We start from the raw sequence: 25,114 nt of genomic DNA on the forward strand, positions 1-25,114 counted from the left end.
ATACGCTTGCAAATAGATAGACAGATGATAGACAGATAGATAGATGATAGATTGATAGATAGATAGATGAATTGATAAGTTTATTATTGATATCTGTATCTATAAATAGCCATGAGCTGCATAACAATGTTTTGGTCAATGATTGATCACATATAAGATGATGGTCTCATGACATTATGATGAAGCTGAAAAATTCCTATTGCCTAGTGACATTGGGCCATTGTAATACCCAAGTACAGCACATTACTCATCTCTTTGTGGTGATGTTGGTGTAAACAAACCTACTTTGCTGCCAGGAGTATAAAACGATAGCACATAAAATTATGAACGGTACATAACACTTGATAATGGTAATAAACAACTATGTTAATGGTTATGTGTTTAATATACTATACATTTCATCATTATTTTAAAGTGTACACATTCAACTTATAAAATAATGTTAACTATAAAATAGCCTCAAGCAGGTCCTTCTGAAGGTATTCCAGAAGGAGGCATTACTATCATAACAGATGACAGCTTCAGACTGCCTCTCTAGATTCTTCCTCTTTGGGTAGGGCTACTCTGAAAGAAAGGCACCCGCCCCAGGCAGAAGCTTATAGATAAAACTCCCATCTCCCTTGGACAGTACACCTAGGGGAAGGGGCGGCTGTGGGTGCAACTTCAGGAGACTTAAACATTCCTGCCTGCTGGTTCTGAAGAGAGCCGCAGATCTCCCAGCACAGTGCTCGAGTTCTGCTAAGGAACAGACTACCTCCTCAAATGGGTGCCTGACCTCCATGCCTCCTGACTGGGAGACACCTCCCAGCAGTGGTCAACAGACACTTCCTAAAGGAGAGCTCCGGCTGGCATCTGGTGGGTGCCCCTCTGGTGCACCCTCTGGCAGGTGCCTCCCTCTGTTCCAGAGAAAAGAACAGGCAGCAATCTTTGCTATTTTGCAGCCTTCACTGGTAATACCCAGGGAAACAGGGTCTGGAGTGGACCTCCAGCAAATTGCAGCAGACCTGCAGCAGAGGGGCCTGACTGTTAGAAGGAAAGCTAACAAAGAGAAAGGAATAGCATCAACATCGACAAAAAGAATGTCCACACAGAAACCCCATCTGAAGGTCACCAACATCAAAAACCAAAGGTAGATAAATCCATGAAGGTGAGGAAAAACCAGCATAAAAAGTCTGAAAATTCCAAAAACCAGACATCTCTTCTCCTCCAAAGGATCAAAAATACTCATCAGCAAGGGAACAAAACTGGACAGAGAATGAGGTTGATTAATTGACAGAAGTAGGCTTCAGAAGGTGGGTAATAACAAACTCCTCCAAGCTAAAGGAGCATGTTCTAACCCAAAGCAAGGAAGCTAAGAACCTTGGTAAAAGTTACAGGAACTTCTAACTAGAATAGCCAGTTTAGAGAAGAACATACATGACCCGATGAAGCTGAACAACACAGCACCAGAACTTGGTGAAGCATACACAGGTATCAATAGCTGGATTGATCAGGTGGAAGAAAGGGTATCAGAGATTGAAGATCAACTTAATGAAATAAAGCATGAAGACAAGATTAGAGAAAAAAGCATGAAAAGGAATGAACACAGCCTCCAATATGGACTATGTGAAAAGACCAAACCTACATTTGATTGGCATACTTGAAAGTGTCGGGGAGAATGAAACCAAGTTGGAAAATGCTCTTCAGAATATTATCCAGGAGAACTTCCCCAGCCTAGCAAGACAGGCCAATATTCAAATTCAGAAAATACAGAGAATGCCACAAAGATACTCCTCGAGAAGAGCAACCCCAAGACACATGATCGTCAGATTCACCAAGGTTGAAACGAAGGAAAAAATGTTAAGGGCAGCCAGAGAGAAAGGTCGGGTTACACAGAAATGGAAGCCCATCAGACTAACAGCAGATCTTTCTGCAGAAACCGTACAAGCCAGAAGAGTGAGGGCCAATATTCAACATCTTAAAGAAAAGAATTTTCAACCCAGAATTTCATTTCCAGCCAAACTAAGCTTCCTAAGCAAAGGAGAAATAAAATCCTTTACAGACAAGCAAATGCTGAGAGATTTTGTCACCACCAGGCTTGCCTTACAAGAGCTGCTGAAGGGAAGCATTAAACATGGAAAGGAAAAACCGGTACTGGCCACTGCAAAAACATACCAAATTGTATAGACCATCGACACTATGAAGAAACTGCATCAACTATCGGGCAAAATAAGCAGCTAGCATCATAATGACAGGGTCAAATTCACACATAACAATATTAACCTTAAATATAAATGGGCTAAATGCCCCAATTAACAGACAGACAGGCAAATTGGATAAAGAGTCAAGACCCATCAGTGTGCTGTATTCAGGAGACCCATCTCATGTGCAAAGACACACATAGGCTCAAAATAAAAGGATAGAGGAATATTTGCCAAGCAAAGGAAAGCAAAAAAGAGCAGAGGTTGCAATCGTAGTCTCTGATAAAACAGACTTTAAACAACAAAGATCAAAAAAGACAAAAAAGGGCATTACATAAGGGTAAAGGGATCAATGCAACAAGAAGAGCTAACTATTCTAAATATATATGCACCAAATACAGGAGCACCCAGATTCATAAAGCAAATTCTTAGAGACCTGCAAGGAGACTTAGGCTCCCACACAATAATGATGGGATACTTTAACACCCTACTGTCAATATTAGACAGATCAATGAGTCAGAAAATTAACAAGGATATTCAGGACTTGAACTCAGCTCTGGAACAAGCAGACCTAATAGACATCTACAGAACTCTCCACCCCAAATTAACAATGTATACATTCTTCTCACGGCCACATCACACTTATTCTAAAATTGACCATGTAATTGGAAGTAAAACACTCCTCAGCAAATGAAAAAGAATGGAAATTATAACAGTCTCTCAGACCATTGTGCAATCAAATTAGAACTCAGGATTAAGAAACTCACTCAAAAACTGCACAACTACATGGAAACTGAACAACCTGTTCCTGATAGACTACTGGGTAAATAACGAAATTAAGGCAGCAATAAGTTTTTTGAAACCAATGAGAACAAAGACAACCAAAGGAAAACCAATGATGTACCAGAATCTCTGGGACACAGCTACAGCAGTGTTCAGAGGGAAATTTATAGCACTAAATTCCCCACAGAAGAAAGCAGGAAAGATCTAAAATGGACACCCTAACATCACAATTAAAAGAACTAGAAAGCAAGAACAAACAAATTCAAAAGCTAGCTGAAGATAAGAAATAACTAAGATAAGAGCAGAACTGAAGGAGATAGAGACACGAAAATCCCTTCAAAAAATCAGTGAATCCAGGAGCTGGGTTTTTGAAAAGATTAACAAAATAGATAAACTGCTAGCCAGACTAATAAAGAAGAAAAGAGAGAAGAATCAAATAGACAGAATGAAAAATGATAAAGGGTATATCACCACTGATCCCACAGAAATACTACCATCAGAGAATACTATAAACACCTCTACACAAATAAACTAGAAAATCTAGAAGAAATGGATAAATTTCTGAACACCTACACCCTCTCAAGACTAAAACACAAAGAAGTTGAATCCCTGAATAGGCCAATAACAAGTTCTAAAATTGAGGCAGTAATTAATATCCTGCCAATCAAAAAAAAGCTCCACATGAATTCACAGCCAAATGCTACCAGAGGTAGAAAGAGAAGCTGGTACCACTCCTTCTGAAACTATTTCAAACTACAAAAAAAGAGGAATTCCTTTCTAACTCATTTTCTGAAGCCAGCATCATTCTGATACCAAAACCTGGCAGAGATACAACATAAAAAAGAAAACTTCAGGTCAAAATCCCTAATGAATGTTGAGGCAAAAATCCTTAATAAAATACTGGCAAATAGAATCCAGCAGCACATCAAAAAACTTATCCACCACGATCAAGCCCACTTCATCCCTGGGATGCAAGGCTGGTTCAACATATGCAAATAAATAAATGTAATTTATCACATAAACAGAACCAATGACAAAAACCACATGGTTATCTCAATACATACAGAAAAGGCCTTTGATAAAATTCAACACACCTTCATGCTAAAAACTCTGAATAAACTAGATATTGATGGAATGTATCTCAAAATAATAAGAGCTATTTATGACAAACCCACAGCCAGTATCATACTGAATGGGCAAAAGCTGGAAGCATTCCCTTTGAAAACTGGCACAAGATAAGGATGCCCTCTCTCACCACTCCTATTCAACATAGTATTGGAAGTTCTGGCCAGGGCAATCAGGCAAGAGAAAGAAATAAAGCGTATTCAAATAGGAAGAGAGGAAGTCAAATTGTCTCTGTTTGCAGAAGACATGATTGTATATTTAGAAAATCCCATCATCTTAGCCCCAAATCTCCTTAAGCTGATAAGCAACTTCAGCAAAGTCTCAGGATACAAAATCAATGGGCAAAAATCACAAGCATTCCTATACACCAATAATAGACAAACAGGGAGCTAAATCATGAGTTAACTCTCATTCACAATTGCTACAAAGAGAATAAAATACCTAGAAATACAACTTACAATGGATGTGAAGGACCTCTTCAAGGAGAACTACAAACCACTGCTCAAGGAAATAAGAGAGGACACAAACAAATGGAAAAACATTCCATGCTCATGGATAGGAAGAATCAATATCGTGAAAGTGGCCATACCTCCCAAAGTAATTTATAGATTCAATGCTATTCCCATCAAGCTACCATTGACTTTCTTCATAGAATTAGAAAAAAAACTACTTAAAATTTCATATGGAACCAAAAAAGAGCCTGTATAGCCAAGACAATCCTAAGCAAAAAGAACAAAGCGTGAGGCATCACACTACCTGACTTCAAACTATACTACAAGGCTACAGTAACCAAAACAGCATGGTACTGGCACCAAAACAGATATATAGACCAATGGAATAGAATGGAGCCCTCAGAAATAACATCATACATCTACAACCATCTGCTTGTTGACAAACCTGACAAAAACAAGCAATGGGGAAATGATTCCCTATTTAATAAATGGTCTTGGGAAAACTGGCTAGCTATATGCAGAAAACTGAAACGAAACTTTCCTTACACCTTATACAAAAACTAACTCAAGATGGATTAAAGACCTAAACCTAAAACCATAAAAACCCTAGAAGAAAACCTAAGCAATACCATTCAGGACATAGGCATGGGGAAAGATTTCATGACTAAACACCAAAAGCAATGGCAACAAAAGCCAAAATTGACAAATGGGATCTAATTAAACCACAGAGCTTCTGCACAGCAAAAGAAACTATCATCAGAGTGAACAGGCAACCTACAGAATGGGGGAAAATTTTTACAATCTGTCCATCTGACAAAGGGCTAATATCCAAGGTCTACAAACAACTTAAACAAATTTACAAGAAAAAAGTAAACAACCCCATCAAAAAATAGGCAAAGGATGTGAACAGACAATTCTCAAAAGAAGACATGCTGCCAAGAAACTTATGAAGAAAAGCTCATCATCTCTGGTCATTAGGGAAATGCAAGTCAAAACCACAGTAAGATACCATCTCATGCCAGTTAGAATGGCGATCATTAAAAAGTCAGGAAACAGGCCAGCCACAGTGGCTCACCCCTGTAATCCCAACACTTTGGGAGGCTGAGGTGGGTGGATCACGAGGCGAGGAGATGGAGACCATCCTGGCTAACATGGTGAAGCCCTGTTTCTACTAAAAAAATTAGCCAGGCATGGTGGCAGGCCCCTGTAGTCCCAGCTACTCAGGAGGCTGAGGCAGGAGAATGGCGTGAATCGGGGAGGTGGAGCTTGCAGTGAGCCAAGATTGTGCCACTGCACTCCAGCCTGGGTGACAGAGCAAGACTCCATCTCAAAAAAAAAAAAAAAAAAAAAAGTCAGGAAACGACAGGTACTGGAGAGGATGTGGAGAAATAGAAACGCTTTTACACTGATGGTGGGAATGTAAATTAGTTCCACCATTGTGGAAGACAGTGTGGCAATTCCTCAAGGATCTAGGTCCAGAAAAACCATTAAACCCAGCAATCTCATTACTGGGTATATACCCAAAGGATTATAAATCATTCTACTACAACGACACATGCACACGTATGTTTATTGCGGCACTGCTCACAATAGCAAAGACTTGGAACCAACACAAATGCCCATCAATGATAGCCTGGATAAAGAATATATGGCACATACACACCAAGGAATACTATACATCCATAAAAAGGATGAATTCATGTCCTTTGCAGGGACGTGAATGAAGCTGGAAACCATCATTCTCAGCAAACTAACACAGGAACAGAAAACCGAACACCGCATGTTCTCACTCAAAAGTGGGAGTTGAATAATGAGAGCACATGGACACAGGGAAGGGAACATCACACACCTGGACCTTCTGGGGAGTTGGGGGCTACTGAAAGGATAGCATTAGGAGACATACCTAATGTAGATGACGGGTTAATGGGTACAGCAAACCACCATGGCACATGTATACCTGTGTAACAAACCTGCAACCTGCACTTTCTGCACATGTATCCTAGAACTTAAAGTATAATTAAAAAAAAAAAAGAAACAAATAATGTTAGCAAAAAAATACAGCAACAAAATGAAAAGAAAAAAAGGAGATGACAGCTTCATGCATGTTATATCCCTTGCAGATTTTCCAATGGGACAAGATGCGGAGGTAAAAGACAAGGAGATTGCTGATCCTGACCCTGTGTAGGTCTAAACTAATGTGTGTTTGTGTCTTAGTTTTTATCAAAACAGTTTTGAAGTTTTAAAAAATTAAAAATTTAAAAATAGAAAAATGCTTACAGAATAAGAATATAAAGAAAGAAAATACTTTTGTACAGATGTAAAATGTGATTGAGTTTTAACTGAAGAGTTCTTATAAAAACATCAAAAACCTTGAAAAAAAACTTTAAAATTTTATACAATAAAAATGTTACAGTAAGCTAAGGTTAATTTATTTTTGAAGAAAGAATTTTTTATAAATTTACTGTAGCCTAATAGTACAGTGTTCGTAAAGTCTATGGTAGTGTACAGGAATGTCCTAGGGCTTCATATTTACTCACCATTTGTCCACTGACTCACCCAGAGCAACTTCCAGCCCTGCAAGTTCCCTTCATGGTGAGTGTTCTGTACAGACATACCATCTTTTTATCTTTTAATACTATATTCATACTATTTATACTATATGTTTAGGTACACAAATAGTTACCATTATAATTGCCTATAGTTTTCAGTAGAGTAACATGCTATACAGGTTTGTAGTCCAGTAGCACTAGGCTATGCCATATAGCCTTGGTGTGTAGTAGACTATATAATGTACATTTGTGTAAGAACACTCTGTGATGTTCACACAATGACAAAATCTTCTAATGACACATTTCTCAGAACACATCTTTGATGTTAAGTGATGCACGACTCTCTCTCTCTCTCTCTCTATATATATATACATATATGACTATATATATATGTCTATACATATATAAAAGTGTCCTAACTGGAGTATTATTTGTGAGCAAAAAAATATAAACTAATAATGCCCATCACTAAGAGGCTAGTTAAATTGATAATAACATACATATTTAATAAATATTACATAGTGTTTAAAATAATAAGGTATATCTGCAAATTATGACATGAATATATATTGAAAATACATGATGAGATGGTAAAAGATCAATTCATAGAATTATATGCAGAGTATGTTTACATTTGCATAAAAAGATATCTATGTAAATGCATAGGACATATCTACAGGGATAGACAGCAAACCATTACCAGTGTTTTCCTCTGGAGAAATTGAGAGCATTTAAGTTGGAGTTGTGAGAAAAAAGGCAAGAACAGTAGAATAATTACTTTTTACTTTGTACCATCCTGTAGTGCTTCAATTTAACAAAAATATAGTATCTTTTTAATAAAAATCCAAATGCCTTACATTGGCTATAACTTCTAAAAAACAATATCTCCCTAGAATCTGAAAAATATGGACTGAGATTATTTCAAAGTAATTCAATTCTTACATTTAAAAAATTAAGCTGAATTTCACTCCAAATTCAAATTCTAATTCTAATAAAATTTATATTAAAACTAAGAATAAACGTTAAAATGATATGTGGACAATATTCTTACAACTTATAGTTTATTCCTAACTTCTGACACTCTTCCATTTTTTTTTTTTTTTTTTTGAGATGGAGTCTGGCCTTGTCACCCAGGCTTGGAGTGCCGTGGTGCGATCTTGGCTGACTGCAAGCTCCCCCTCCCAGGTTCACACCATTCTCCTGCCTCAGCCTCCTCAGTAGCTGGGACTACAGGTGCCCGCCACTACACCTGGCTGATTTTTTGTATTTTCAGTAGAGACGGGGTTTCACCGTGTTAGCCAGGATGGTCTTGATCTCCTGACCTGGTGATCTGCCTGCCTCAGCCTTTCAAAGTGCTGGGATTACAGGCATGAGCCACTGCACCCAGCCCCTTCCATCTTTTTTCAGAAACTCCCTCCAATATCTGTGGCAATACTCCAAATCAAATCCATCATTTTTAGAATTCAGAAATAATAATTTAAATATTTGTAGATGGATGACTGAATATGTAGATGAGGTTAGGCAAGCCTGATGAAATACCTGTGCAAAAGAATTCAGTGTAAAGTACTTTATAGAAAAATAGACTTGGGAAACCTCTTTCTGGAAACAAACAAGAAAAGTAATCAATTAAGCAAACGAGACCTTCTCAATCAGTCATCTATTTGGCAAACCGGTTTCTCTGTATATTTTCGATCATGCTTAAGTGTACAAGGATTCACTGATTTTTCTGAGTTTAACAGATTTAATTCCTGATTTCCTGTGCTTACTCTTTTGTCCAGGCCAATTATAAAGAGAAACCAGCCAAAGATGAAAGATTAGGTTGGAAGTTAATGTGCTTTTAAGAACAAACCAACCAAACAAAAAACATCATTTCAGTTAATAGTAAACAATAAATTGGAGCAGACATCTCAAAATCCTGCAAGTTGCAACCAGAATTTCTTCCCGAGTTCTGGAAGTGGTTGAGACTCATAGGGGAATTCAGATGATTCTGTGTGGAACCTGCATGCGGCTTCCAATACAGCAAGCTTTATATGTGCGACAGTACTCATAAAATGTGAACATTTGTTGGGAAAATCAATCTCAGAATTTTTAAAATAATAAATATTTGTAAATAATTATAATCATAAATGTGCAACAAGCTATCAATTTTTCTTTTCTCCTTTTTGTGCCACTCATTTTTTTAAAAAATGTACCTTTTCAAGTTGCAGGTAGCAACTAATAAAGCCGATGACATGAAAATGTCACTGTCATGGAATGAATTGTATCCCCTCAAAGTCCTTAGTGTGAAGTACCTTAGAATATATTTAACAGACTATATTTAGAAACAGGACATTTAAAGAGATAATTAAGTTAAAAAGAGGCTCTTAAAGTGGGCCCCCAAGCAATCTGACTTGTGTCCTTATAAGAAAAGGAGATTAGGAAAAGAAAAAGAGACACCAGGAACACATGCACCAAAAAAGACAGTGTGAGGACACAGCAAGAAGGCGGCCATCTGCAAGCCGAGGAGGGAGGCCTCAGAATGGGCTTGGACTTCTAGGCTCCAAAAGTGTGAGAACATAAACTTCTGTTGTTTAAGCCACCCCATCCATGGTATTTTGCCGCAGCAGTGGAGCAAACGAATACAGTCACAGAAATCTCAGGGTCTTTAGGAAGAATTCTAATTACGAGTCAGAGGGTGCAGTGTTCTTCTGTGTAAATGCCTAAGCATGAAATGCATTTTAGAAGATTTTTAAGACAGTACAAGTGTTAAGAGAACAAGCCTGACTTGATACCCAGTGCTCTCTTGAAGGAAGTGGGAAGCAATCTATTGTGAGGAGTAGAATACCAGGGCATGAGGGCGAGGACACTTCAGCTTACAGACCCGAAAGTCCTGGGAATGCACCCCCCGTGCCCAGAGCCCCTGCACAGAGAAAAGGCTAAGCCCAGCTACCTCCACAGAGAAGGCCAGAGCCAATAATTCCAAAGGACACAAATGTATAAATAACTCAGCAAAGGCCCCTTATTGTGATATTTTCTAATTATAATTTCCAACATGAAGGCTGCACACAATGTCAAGGTCTGAGATTTAATATTCACAGAAAGCATCAGAGAAATAAGTAGTATGTTTTCTCATCTAGCCTGTTCCTAAGCAGCTTATAGTTTTGGTATCTGACATTCTCAAGTTCAAAGCTAAAACCAGATCAAAATTTTCATTGTATTAAATGACCTCAATCATCATAATCCTGGCAGATTTTAAATATGTCAATCCCTTCTGAGTAGCTTCCCCTGACCAACACTAGAACTTTAATCATCTATAAAACTAAACTAGGAGGTGAACAAATTATTTAGAAATGACACTGGAGGTAGAAGACTAAAGGAGAAGCCATGCATGGGTTAACCCATGAAGCAGGACCACATAACAGGATTTAGTCAACTGCTGGAGAATGTCTGCATTGAACACTACTTGTCCAGTTTATCTCTCGGTCCATTTTATATGGCAGCTATGTCCACCAGCCCTGGTGCAAATGCCTACAAATGATTCTGCGTAGAACTTGCATGCGGCTTCCAGTACAGCAGGCTGTCTATGTGCAGCAGTACTCACACGATTTGAACATTTGTAGAAAAATCAATCTCAAAATTCTTTAAATAATAAATACTTGTAAATAATTACCATCATAAATTTCAAAGATTTCAAAGATTTTGATTGAGTTCTGAGTAGGGAAGGAATGATAAAATCAGAGAAATATGGCTATAAGTTGCTTTTGGAATAATGAAGGGTTTCCATTAGTCAAGGCACTTCTGTGCTACCATGAGCAATGCAAATTGTCTCTTTATAAACACACATCCTATGCAGAGTACCACAAAGTAGAACCAGTATGCATTATCAGCAATTGGAGTGATGTTGGTAAAGTTGTGGTTGTGGTGTGGGTTGGGAAATGATTCTGGAACTTTAGTCTGCCTGACTCTTTAAGGAAATCTAAATTTATTGAGCACTTTCCATGTGCCAAGGCCTGTGATAAGCACTATATATATTGCCTGATTTAGACATTCAATGAGGAAATGAGCTCAGAAAACTTGGATAATTCATCCCAGATGACCTATCTAGGAAGTTGTGAATCCAGAAACTGCACCCAGGTCTATTTGCTCCAATATGTCCTCTCTTGAGTATTTTACTATATTTTTGTCTTTTTACTATGATTATTCAATTTATTTTAAAAATTCAACATGGTTAGAAAAAAAAAGCGTAGATACATGTGAGAAGGTGAAACATGAACTCTACTGCCAGCATATAGGCAAGGTAGCTTAGAAGAGTGGAATGTTGCTCACCTGTACTGACAAGAGAGGTGGCCAAAGAAAATGGAGCCATGAGGACAGACGGACAGCAGCAATGAATGGAAACTGATTACCTTACTCATCTCTTTACCCACACTTGTCTACCTGCTCATCTCCACTAATGCCAGCCTCCTCATTTGGAATCAGATATGTTGATCATGCTCTCACTTCAGGCCCTTTGTCCTTGCTGGTCCCATTCCCTGAATCACTCTTCCCCTAGACAGTCTCAGTGCTCTTTTTCTTGCCTCCTGCAGATCTTTGCTCAAATGGTAGCTTCTCCCAGGGCATTATTTGACATTGTATCCCTCTGGCATTCCCAGTCCCTCATTCCTGGCTCATTATACACAATATGTTCATTTTAAAACATCTATTTCTCCCAACATAATTAAAGCCTCTTTGAGGACAGGGATGTTTGTTTGTTATTTTGAATGTTTTATCCTTAGCACAAAGCACATTGTCTGACATATGGTTGGTCTGACATCTGCCCTCAGTAAATATTTACTAAATAAATTTACTAATCAACAAATACCACAAAAATAATTCTTATGCCAAAGTGACATATTTTGGGTGGCATACCCTGATCCCTTTCAGCTCCTTCCCCCATACTAAGCAAAGGTTACTGTTCTATATGGCTGCAAAAACATCAGCCAGTGAAAAAGCAGTCATTCTATAGGCAAGCAGGCACGTTCCTAGTATTCTTTAAGGTGGAAGTCATTTACTAGAGCTGACAAATCTTCTTTGATTCTTTGAACTGGGGAATAATTGTTTTGGTTTCTAAGTCTTGCTTGGGTTGAGCAAATGCATACCTGGCTTATTATCAATAACCTTCTTATTTAGGCAAATAGGTGACAATGTCAATAGGAATTTCAAAAATATGTGTGCTGGGCAAAATAAACTGCCTTTGGAAACATCATCACAATTTCACTGGTTCTAAGTTACTCAGGCAGCCTAGGTCATTGTGTGCCACTGCACTGAAATTGCCCTTCAACAAAACTGGCACTGGCAGCTAGCAGTCAAAATTGAAATGTTTCAGCCAACAGAGCTGCTTTGGAATCTTTCCCACATACCAATAAATCTCTTGATCTTGGGAAAACATTTCCCGATATTCAGGAACTTTTCTATTGTTCCTTGCAACTTTCCCCAGAGGATACATAAGTCTTTCCTAGACCTTTTGACGTCCACATAACCTTCATATACTAAGCGCTCAGGTCAGAAGTAAGCAACATTCACTGGGGGCTGTGATTTGAACAGTAACTTTCTGCTTTTTTAAAATGTAAGGGGTGAAGAAAGGGCCTGAGAATTTCTCTGCACTGAGGTGAAGTCTCGTGTATGGAGTTCGAGTCTGCTCTGTCTTCATAGCGATGTCACTATAACATTGTCCCTAATGCACTCTCAGTGAGGAGCTAACTGCTACTGAAAGTTTCAAATTTTATGTAAAAATAAATCTGTGATAATCACCTTTCTCCTGTTAATCAGCTTATTGTTGAAGTTAAGCATTCTTGAAGACACACACATTTGGTAATCTAATGTATGATCGATTTTGGTGCTCTAAACAAATCATTTTTCCCACAGTATGTTTCTTAAACATTAACTCTATAAGGTCTCATGAAAAGGAAAGTTTTCTAAGACTAAGTGACTTATGAAATTCTGTACCTAATCCTCTTTTGTAGAGTTGTCATATATATTAGTGACCTGAAAAGGGCTACAAATACTAAATCTGTTTCACTTGGCTTATTCCAGAATTTGCCAAATTTGACTGTAATTCCCCTTCTCTTCTGTTAGATCTAGTGACATTCTGCAGAACTAGCAAGCATTCTAGGAAACTCAGCTCCGACAACACTATTCTAAATACAGCAAACACAATCAAATGTTGTTCAGAAGTCAGAGTTCTTAAAACTTCAGCCTTTGGTTTTTTGGCAGTCTCCATATGGGATTATTTTAGAATAGGGGTCTTCAAACTTGTTCTGTAAAGGGACACATAGTATATACGTTAGACGCTTTACAAGACACATAGTCTCTGTCCTTTGCAACTAGCTACACAACTGTGCCATTGTAGTATGAAATTAGCCACAGATAATATGTAAACAAATGAGTGGCTGTGTTCAAACAAAACTTTATTATCAAAAACAGGCCACAGACTCAATTTGAGCCATAGGTTGTAGTTTGCAAACCTCTGTTTTAGAGTGGGGAAACCACCTCTCATTCATATCTAATACCTAATCAGTTATCTAATTCATATCTAATATCTAATTCATATCTAATATCATATCTAGTATCTCTCATTCATATCTAATACCTCTCATTTATATCTAATACCTAATCAGTTATCTAATTCATATCTAATATCTAATCAGTTATCTAATACCTTATCTAATATCATATCTAATATCTAATCAGTTATCTAATACCTTAAGGGTACATGTAAGATTAAAAAGAAGGTCACTGTGACTTTGTTCGGCAGCCAAACCTGGCCAACCTTAACTTTTAAAAGACTGGAGCATAGTTCACTTAGGTCAGTATATAAAATCCATCTCATGTTAATCACAACCAAGATGAACCGGCATCCTCAGAGAAGATCCATAACTTGTCTGTCATTTGAAACTAAGAGAACAAGATACAGGTAAATGCCCCACTGCTTTGATAATTTGCTTTAAAGCAAATGGCCAACTTTAAACGGCAAACTAGGAATTTCCCAGTAAAAAGCAAGTTGATTCACCAGCAGAACTCCAAACTTTCTTTTGGAGGTTAAGTAAAACAGGGAGGTTCTTAGAAAAGGAAATCTGCCTTAAGTACTAGAAAATTCCAAACTCATAGTTATTTTAAGTCAAGCCCTATTGCAGAACCAACAGTCTCCATTATGCACAAGGGACCACCCACCAGAAGAGCATCCAAAGATAATAATCTATGAGAAAGGAGACCACAAAAATGCGGATACTGAATTTCTGGCAGGACCTCGGAGCTTATGTTTAAAGAAGTGATTGTCCCTTAGATACCAAGGCCATTTCTCTAGCTTTATGCTGGCAAGGTTTCTATTTATTGATGCTTTATCTTTGTGTGATTCTTTGTTAACTGTTTCCAATGCAAGCATGTTTGTTCCCCTGCAGTATCAACAAAAATATACGTATTTTTGAAAAGCTTTATTTTTATTTTTATTTTTGTTGAAAAGCTTTATAAAAAGCTTCTAGATTGATAGAATAATAGGATTTTAGCACTGGAAGGAATCTAAAAATACCTAATCTAACCACATTGAAAAGATCAACAAGGGATCTTGTCCGAGATACCAGATGATCATCCATGACTAGCCATGAGAGCCAGGTTTCCTGGGTCATGCTAAAGGCTATTCAGAGTACAGATTCTCAGAGCTGACATTCTAGACCTTGTGAAGGTTCATTATCATGTTCTTGACGGAGTTTCTTTTCTCAGAATAAATGACATGTGCAACATCCCAAGGTAGGAAACGTTACAGAATGCAAGCACATTTGTTTCTACTTTGTTATAAATTATATGCACACTTTGAAAATAGTTAAGGCTTAGTGCCTAGGATATATGCATTCTCAACTAGCAGGAGCATTTTGGCTAATACTCAACCGGGAAAGAAAATCTGGCTGTGCCTGCAAAACTAATGATCTGTACATCTTCTGCATGAGTTGATGTGCATTGTGAAGAGACAGTGCTATTGAGAACTTGGGAAGAGTAAGTTTTGAGGGCAGTTCCCTGGAGGAGAAACAGGAAGTACAGAGATTTGTATTTGTCTCCTTCTGCTTAGATCAACTAGACTAATGTATGAGCTTTCTGCAGGTAGAGGCCAAGAGGATTTTTTCACAAAAGCCTTTATAAAACGTGGGCTAACTGTGCTAACTTGAGGTCCAGAACTAGGGAAAACGGCTTTCTTTCATCTTATCTTCAGCATTGTGAAAGTTCAAGAGAATTCAGTGCATTTGGAACCTTGAGGGTTTTACAAGCCTTGGTAGCCCAAGGAGATGGCAGGCAGAAAAGCTGTTTTTCATAGAGTTGTTGGCAGCCGTGAAGTGTCCACTCAACCAAGCTGGAAGCACGTAGGGGAGAAAAAAATGTCTTTTCTTTCAATCTTAAGGTCATAGCTGAAACTCCCAAAATAAAAGACAGATTGACAAGGGAGAAGCATATAGATTTACTTAATAGAAGCTTTCTGTGACATGAGAGCCTTCAGAGATGAAAACACAAACAGGGAAACATAAGGTTTGATGAAGAGTGGACAGTCATGGAGAAATATGATTAGACAGAAGGGTATGGAAAAATACTAAGGGCATCATAGCAAGGCCTGTTTGTTCAGATTCTCCTCTGTCTTCAGGATAAGGATGCACATTTCCTCTGGGTAAAGGGAGGGCACCCTCTATTGAGGGTCTTATGACCTGCTTCAGGGAAGAAAAAGGATGAAAGGAAGGTGAGAGTGGCCTTCCTGCTTCTGCTATTTCCTCAAAAGCTGAGTTGCCATATTTTGGAATAGTGTGTCCTGAACCCATCAGGAAGCTAGCATCTAGAGTCCCTATGGCCTTGTGGGAGATCTGTCCTTGGGGCAGAGCACCAGGGGATTTGGGAAGGAGAGGGCTCTAAGGCCAGCCTACATTATACACTTGGGGATGAGGTGCCAGCAGCACTGGAACAGTCATATCAATGGGTTCCTATTTTTAGCCACAGACTACAGAATTCTGGGAAAGTTTTGGTTATACTTTGCAATATTAAGATTTAAACTCCACAAAGGAGTTTTAAAATACTTTCCCCAAACAAAAGAGAAAGTTTAACTTTCTGCAAGTCATGATTCATGTACTGTTGTTAAGCAACCACTAAAAAAGAAAAAAAGAAATAAAGGGAAAAACCCGCTAAATTTAAAACTAAATATCTTAATGAAAACAGTCTACGGAAGGTGTGTTTTGTCTGCTTTCATGTGTTCGTTCTGTAGAGCAAATATCCTGCGGTTAATGTTCCTCTTTTCATTTAGATGCTAAGACACCCTCCCCACCAATAAACACCAAAAGCTTTGTACTAAAGGCCACATGGCCTGTCTATGGTGTTTATAGCACAGGACGTTAATTAAAATATAGAGAAACGTTGCTTCACCCAACCAATGCAAGAACATTAAATTCCAGCAATTCAGAACAACATCACTTTAAATAGTATATGCAAATTAAGGATATTGTGTATTTTTATTTTTAATTGCAAGAGATAGAGTCTTTTGGTAAGGTGACATTCTGAAATGGTTCTTCTGTTAAATGCTCAAGAGATTTCTTTCCAAAGTGAATAATCATGCTTTGCCCAGGTGGTGAATCTCTACACCCACTAGACTTTTATATACTCCATTGTTTTTGCCCACTCACTCTGCCAACCACCTACTTGGAGTGGCTCTTCCTCCAAATATTCATGACACCCCTTGGGGCACTGAGAGGTTATTATGGCCATCCTTGGCCTCACCTCCCAAATGAAGAATGTTCCCGGCTGAATCACCCTTTCCATATTTCCATCTACAACTCATGCTTATTAGAGTGCACATCCTGCCCTCAGTATTACATCAATTTCTGGAGCTGTGTGTGATCTGGAGGTGGCTGACTGGGTATCTGTCATGTGATACATCTAAGTGTTTCAACACCGATGTCAGCCTTCCAGCAGCTGGGATTAACTTTCACATTTTGAAGATCAGTTTTCAAAGGTGGAAACCATGGGTGTGCCCACAACACTACCACATTTCTCATGCTTATAGAAACCCGGGCTTGCCTAAGCCATAAACCCTAACAGTAATGAAAATGCCACACATTCCAAGCCTGTCATCATTCCCTAGCTTTGACTATGCAATTGCAGCCTATGACTGGCCTCAACCATCCTGTCCATCAAAGGACTACTACCCCCCATTCTTTGAGTAGCCACATGCATCTCTACCTCCCTTTTGGCTTTCAGTCACATTATCACTTGAACTAAAATGTTCTCCCCAGCTTCTATGTACCCAGATTCCATGGTCCCTTCAAGCCCTAATTCCAGATATACTTCCTCTGTGAGTTCTCTCCTAAATATGCCACCCACCGGGGTCCCACCTTCCTAGAACTTCCTTGCACTTACTGTCTCAACGCAGAGTTCTCTACATTCCCATTTTGCTGATTACTTGTTTATTTTTCACTCTTGCAATTTTATGTGGCCTTTCTTGTGATTATGGTTTATGTTCACTGTTGTAAAACAGTTGGTTTATGTTTTACTCTTCAGGGTTTGCTAATTACCTTATCTCATTCTGTTAATCAGAACACTCAGTATGGATTTGGGCACAGAGTAGGTGGTCAGTGAACATAGTTTGAAAGACAGTCTCTGTATTTCCACTAGGAGGCTAGAAAGAAAAAACAAAATCTAGATGTTCCTTTTGTAAAATTTGTTGATTGCTCAGAATTAATTACTACTTTAATATCACATGATACAAATGGATCAAATTCATTTAATCCTAATCTAGTAATTAATTCCTCCAGCAAATAATGTGCCAAGTATGACATTACTGAATTACAGAGTTTTGATGATAGAGTTGACATCCCAGTTTTTACTTCTCTTAATCATAAACAGTTGCTTAACTGTTTTAAGCCACAGTTTTTCTCCCTCTCCATCTCTCTCTTTCTGTTTGTGTATTTACTAGAAATTTAAATTATCTGATATAAATCATAGCATTTTAAAAACAGCATTTTACAAACAACAAAGAAACATTTTTTGAATCAATTTTCTACACTAGGCTTTATGGAGGTACAAACATGAGAATTTAAAAAATTAGTGAATTCGAGGAAATTCTTCTTGTGAATTAAGAATTTTTTTTATTATACTTTAAGTTTCAGGGTACATGTGCACAGCGTGGACACAGGAAGAATTTTTTATCTTTGCCTTCTTACAGCATATTCTTGTGTTTGCTTGTAAGTGTTTTCATTATAACCCATGCACATTAATGCTGCCTCCAATGCCATTTTTTCACTTCCAGGAAAGCAACTTAATTCATTGATAGCTATTGTTGTTAACCCTTGTGTTCTAAAAATGCATAGGTCTGATAGGAGGATAACTTTGCACAATTGTTTGGAAAAACTGTCTGTCAGTATCTAGTAAAGCAAACCTATGGCTTAATAATTCCACTTTTAGGTATATGCTAAGCAGAAATGCACACATATATTCACCAAAAAACATGTTTGTGACAGCTTTATTCATAATACTTTAAACTGAAAATTACCCAAATGCCTATCAACAGTAGAATGGATACATAAATTGTGGCAGTTTCATACAAGAGAAACTGCCACACTGAGAATAAAGAAACTACATATCCATCAGCAGCATGGATGAAGTTCACAAAGATAATGTTGGACAGAAGAAGGCAGACACAAAAGACGGTGTACTGTAGGATTACTTACATAAAATAATTTGAGATAAAGGCAACATTTCCCAGGCCCTAGGAAGTTTCTCTTAGTGAGTAAGGGCGTAGTGATAGAAAGGAGGCACAAGAAGGCTTCTGGGTTGCTGGTAATATTCTGTTTCTTAATTTGGGTGCTGGTTTCAACTGTGCAAATTCACTGAGCACTTTCCTGTATGTATATTATATTTGAATACAGTTTTTTTTTAATCTTCCAGTCTGTCTGGACACTGTATGTTCTGGAATCACTCAGCACTCACTGGCAGGCCACTGGTACTTCCTTTGCTGCTCTTCCATCATGCTGGCATCTCAGCCACTGATCTGACTCTTGCCATGCCTACCTTTTCTTAAGACTCCAAACACGAGGAAATGGCTGGTTGTCTTTCTCTGATTGTCCCAGTAGATTATTTTGAATTCACTTCTTGACTTCTATTAGCATCAATTCCAGGATTGTTTAGTTTGTGCTTCATTCTTTTCTCCATTTGCTAATTTTTTACAGTAATTTATCTTCTTCAGTTGCTCCTCTTTATTTCATATCCTTGACTGTTGTTAGATGCCTCTTGTCTTTTGCTTTACTTGCATGTTTCTTTTCTTTGGATTGTTACCTTTCCATTTGCCATCATTTCTCTGGTGACCAAGAGTGTTCTATATATCTGCCGTGTGAATGGCACCATGAGGTGTGAGAGGTGGTCCAACTAGCAGCTGAAGACTCTTGGCTTAAGGAGTGTGTCATCTCCTCATCTAGCAGGGTACATGAACTACTATTTCTGCATTTCTGTGCTTGGATTCCTCTTTATCACATCTGGAGCTATTAAGTAGGGTGTAACTGACATTAAGTTGCTGGATTTTTTATCTTTGCCTTCTTAAGCACATTAAAATGCTGCTTAAAAGTGTATTTGTAGCCAGCATATGGCAGCCCAATGTGGAGAGCCTCCTTTTCCTAGGAAAGGCATCCAGGCAGGTAGATACTTCTATCATCCTGCTTAGTCTTGTTCATCATTATTATCCCTTGAGCACATCCTAATCTGTCTGTCTTATACAATTAATTTAAAACATGGCAATGTCTCAACTAATTTTATTATTATATTTCAAGAAACAACTATATTCACCAAAATGTAGTATGTAAAAATCTTTCCTCATAATGACAGTAAGGGATTATAACCCACTGAATAACATAAGAATGTATGGACCCACAGAGTTAACACATATACCTATACATAAGTACATGAAAGGAGGGAGAGAAAGTTCTTCCCTATGGGAGAACACCACATAATAAATATAAAAAGAATAATGGAAGTAGAAAAAAAATCAATGTTTCTAAAGAAATAGAAAAACATTTCATGCTCATAGAGAGGAATCAATATCATTAAAATGGCCATACTTCCCAAAGCAGTTTGTAGATTTAATGCTATTCTTATCAAAACTACCAATGACATTCTTCACAGAACTAGGAAAAGTATTTTAAAATTCATATGGAACCAAATACAGCCTAAATAGCTAAGGCAATCCTAAGCAAAAAGAACAAACCTGGAGGCCTTGAACTACCTGACTTCAAACTATGCTACAGGCCTACAGTAACCAGAACAGTATGGTGCTGGTACAAAAACAGACACATAGACTACTGGAACAGGATAGAGAGCCCAGAAATAAGACTGCATACCTCCAACTATCTGATCTTCAACAAAGCTGACAAATACAAGCAATGGAGAAAGGACTCCCTATTCAACAAATGATCCTGGTTAGTAAAACTAGCTAGCCATATGCAGAAGACTGAAACTGGATGCCCCTTCCTTACACCATATACAAAAATCAACACAAGATGGATTAAAGACTTAAATGTAAAACCCAGAACTATAAAAATCCTAGAAGACAACCTATGCAATACCATTCTGGACATAGGAACTGGCAAAGATTTCATGTTGAAGACACCAAAAGCAATTGCAACAAAAGCAAAAATTGACACATGGGATCTAGTTAAACTAAAGAGCTTCTGCACAACAAAAGAAACTATCAACAGAATAAACAGACAACCTTCAGAACAAAAAAAAATGTTTGCAAACTATGCATCTGACAAAGGTGTAATATCCAATATCTATAAAGAACTTAAACAAATTTACAAGAAAAAAGCAAATCACCTCATAAAAAGTGGGCAAAGGACATGAACAGACACTTTTCAAAAGAAGACATACATGCAGTCAACAAGCACATGAAAAAAAATCTCAACATCACTGATTATTAGATAAATGTAAATTAAAACTACAGTGAGATACCATCTCACACCAGTCAGAATGGCTGTTATTAAAAAGTCAAAAGATAACAGATGCTGGTGAGGTTACAGAGAAAAGGGAATGCTTATACACTGTTGGTGGGAGAGTAAATTAGTTCAACCATTGTGGAAAGCAGTGTGGTGATTCCCCAAAGAACTAAAAACAAAATTACCATTCAACCCTGCAATCCCATTACTGGGTATATACCCAGAGGAATATAAATTATTCTACCATAAAGACAAATGCAAGCAAATGTTCATTGCAGCACTATTCATATTAGTGAAGACATGGAATCAGTCTAAATGTCCTTCAGTGGTAGACTGGATAAGAAAAAATGTGGTAAATATAAACCATGGAATACCATGCAGCCATAAAAAAGAATGAGATCCTGTCCTTTATAGGAACATGGATGGAGCTGGAGGCCATTATCCTTAGGACACTAACACATGAACAGAAAACCAAATATTGCATGTTCTCACTTATAAGTGAGAGCTAAATGATAAGAATCCATAGATACATAGAGGGGAACAACAGACACTGGGGCCTACCTGAGGGTGGAGGGAAAGGATCAGAAAAAAAAACTAATGGGTACTAGCCTGAATACCTAGGTGACAAAATAATCTGTACAACAAACACCCATGACAGTTGTTTACTATATAACAAACCTGCATATGTACCATGAACTTAAAATAAAAAATAAAATTAAGAACAAAAAAGAAAAACCAATGTTTCATATACATTATAGCAACTGATTCAGCCAAGACTCATCAATGGTGCCAAAACTAGTAGGTGAAAGTTTGATGGGGAACAGAGGGTTTGCATACTCTCAAAGTATCTCCCTGCAGAATATCTATTCATGAGAGAAAAAAAGTAACTTTATTGCAGAAAAAACTGGCAGATTCCAATTTACCTAACCCACCATCAATCATGAGAAAAACTCAGCCCACTTGCCTTGCAATGTGATGTGTTGGGGACTAAACACCACTTACATTCCTGCCAAAAATCTACAAACTGAGTCTAATCATGAGAAGGATCAGATGAATCCAATTGACAGAGTACGTTCTCAAAAAATTAGTATCGGCTGGATGCAGTGTCTTATGCCTGTAATCCCAGCAGTTTGGGAGCCTGAGATGGGAAAATCACTTGGGCCCAGGAGTTAGAGACCAACCTAGGCAACACAGAGAGGCCACTTCTCTAAAAAAAAAAAAAAAAAAAAAAAAAATTTTAGCCAGGCATGATGGCCCATTCTTGTTGTCTCAGCTACTTGGGAGGCTGAGGTGAGAGTACTTCCTGGGCCCAGGAGGTCAAGGCTACATTGAGCCATGATCACACCACTGCACTCCAGCCTGGGTGACACAGCGAGACCCCATCCCCCCAACTGAAAAAAATATCATAAGAGAGAAAGACAGGAACTTTTCCAGATAAAAGGAGACAAAAGAGACTGAATAATCGAGTATGATGCGTTATCTTTGATTGGATCTGAAATTCAAGAAAAGAAAAATAGCTATAAAGGGCACTATTGAGATAATCTGCAAAATTTGAATATGGATGGGATATTAAATAATGGCATTTTTATCAATGTCAAATTTTCTGTATTTGATAATTATACTGTGATTACATTATTATATGTACTTGATTTAGGAAATATTTGTTGAAATACTCTTAAAAATTCTCATAATACACAGAACTTACTCTAAAATAGTTCAGGAAGATAGATAGACTGATATAGATGGATAGATGATAGATGGATAGTTGATAGATAGATGAATAGACAAATACTAAAATAGTAGTAACTGGTGAATTCGGGTGAAGGCATACAACATTCTTGGGAACACCCTTTCAACACTTCTTAAGGTTGATATTCCAAATAAAAAGTTAAAGATAAGAGTGCACATAGCTTTTGAAATTTTTTTATAAGATGGGGCAGGTATAAGTTTAAGAAAAGCAATACTCTTTCCAACATATTAGAAATTACCTGATTCCCAAAGATTACTGTTCCTGATATCTGAACTTCAGGCAGCACATTGCTCTGTCACCTCTACTGAGGTTATAATCAATGAATGTCCCATGATAAGATTCTAAAGTGGGTACTTTCTGATTGCCTTCTCTCATACTGACCCTTATTACATGATGTTTTTTCAAAATTCAGTGAGGTGGTCTTTGGCCTTTGCTGGCCTTTGGCCTTACTGAATTATATATACGTATGATATATATTATATATTTGTATAAGATATATGTATAGTATATATTATATATTTGTATATGATATATGTATATATATTTCCTTCAACTGGTTTCCTAAGTATAATTATTCTTAACAGCTTAGACAGCATTGAATAAATACTTGTTTTCTTTCTTTCATATCTAAGCAAGTTGGGATCAGCAATTTATGAAATTTGGATGCATTTTCTAATTTTCATTCTTAAAGCAGTCTTAGGAAAAGGGTGTAGTGGTTTGTTTGGAGTGGAGCTAAGGGCTTGGCCATCTAAACTTATCTTTCAGAAATTCTCCTTGTGTGGTTCTTGTTGGAAGGCTGGCCTAGGCCTCCCTTTGAGATAGCTGTGAAGAGCTGGTAAGAGTTCTTCTAGAACTTACATGCCTGAAGCATGTGGTCTAAATTTGACCAATCTGATGCTTCTGCCAGGAATTTGGCTTCAGAACCAACCACCTCCAAAGAAGCAGGATGGGTGCAACGTTATTTTGGTGGCAGCATTTCATGTCCAGTGTGCAGGAGCAGTGGTGACCCTGACAATCCTCCAACCATGCAATATCTTGGTTTGATGTGTGTTCTCAGACCCCCATCTTTCTTGCTTTCTTTCTGTTTCCAAATATGGGTCTCCAGACTCTCAGCTGATTCTGTGAGCTTCCTTCCCTTCAGCAAAGCGATTTCTGACCTCTGTTGCTGAATTTGCTATGTGCTGTTTGTTTGACAGGTCTATTTTATATTTTAACAAGGAATCGGAGGTTCCCAGGTAGAATAAACTACTCAAATTTGCACAACAGGTGCATATCTAAGAAGAATTTTACTTCCAGTTCATTGGCTTCAAAACCAGTTTTTATTTTGTATTACTAAATCATTTTCAAAACATGTTTTCATATTATTAATACTGTGGAATTTGTGAGCCACTCATCAATAATGAAGTTACCAACTAACTGAGAGACAGGAGAGCCGTGTCAGTGTTCTCCAACCAAAATCCAACTGCCATATTCTTTGTTACCTCTCAGCAAACAGAACAGACTGCCTTTTGGACATATGTCATTGTGATTTCTTTGTACCGGTAAAAAAAAAAAATCATTCTCTATGCTTTCCCTTCAGGTGACCTTGGAGCATGTTGCGTGTTATTCTGTACCTGCAAATCTTTCTGCAAAGATGATAAAGATGTTTCATGATGGAGATTTTCTATTTAGAAAGGCTACCTCGATATTTTGACCCTGATCTTTGTAAGAACAGGTGTTTTTTTTTCAATGCAGAAAAATAAGTCATTGGTATCAGTAAAAAAAATAAAAAATAAAAAATAAAAAAAAAGTGCTTTAGAATATGTTTGATTAAGGAGCTGTGCTTGTGTGCTCTTCTTTCTGTGTGAGAGCTTGTGTAGGTGCTTCTGGCCCAAACATGTTTGACATTCTGATAATCTACAGGATTGGAAATGCTGCTTCTGAAAGAAACACATTGTAGAACGATGAAGAATGCCCTATTCAGGTCTTAAGTGGCACCATCTGTGTGTCTCTTAAAATATGGGTGCCCTGAAAAGCTTTGTCCCCTGAGAAAAATGTGGCTTCCCACAGGCCCCTAAGTACAGTGATGTGTGAGGTGTTTTTCCTCTTGCCCTTGGCTGGGGCTCTTTGAGAGGCTGACTTGAGAAGAGGCAAGCTCCACTTAGATGTGCAAACCCTGGGAATAAAGATACACTGCCTGATGAAGAAGGCAAAATCCCAGCTGTCAAAGCAGAAGTTCCAAAGTGGACAGAGCCCTTCTTCATTTGCATGTAAATAGGTTGAAATAAACATCAAAAGGCAGGAAGAGTGCCTACATGGTCACTGACAAGAATTT

Source organism: Pongo abelii, chromosome 11, assembly GCF_028885655.2.
Source record: "Pongo abelii isolate AG06213 chromosome 11, NHGRI_mPonAbe1-v2.0_pri, whole genome shotgun sequence".
NCBI classification, from domain to species: Eukaryota; Metazoa; Chordata; class Mammalia; order Primates; family Hominidae; genus Pongo; species Pongo abelii.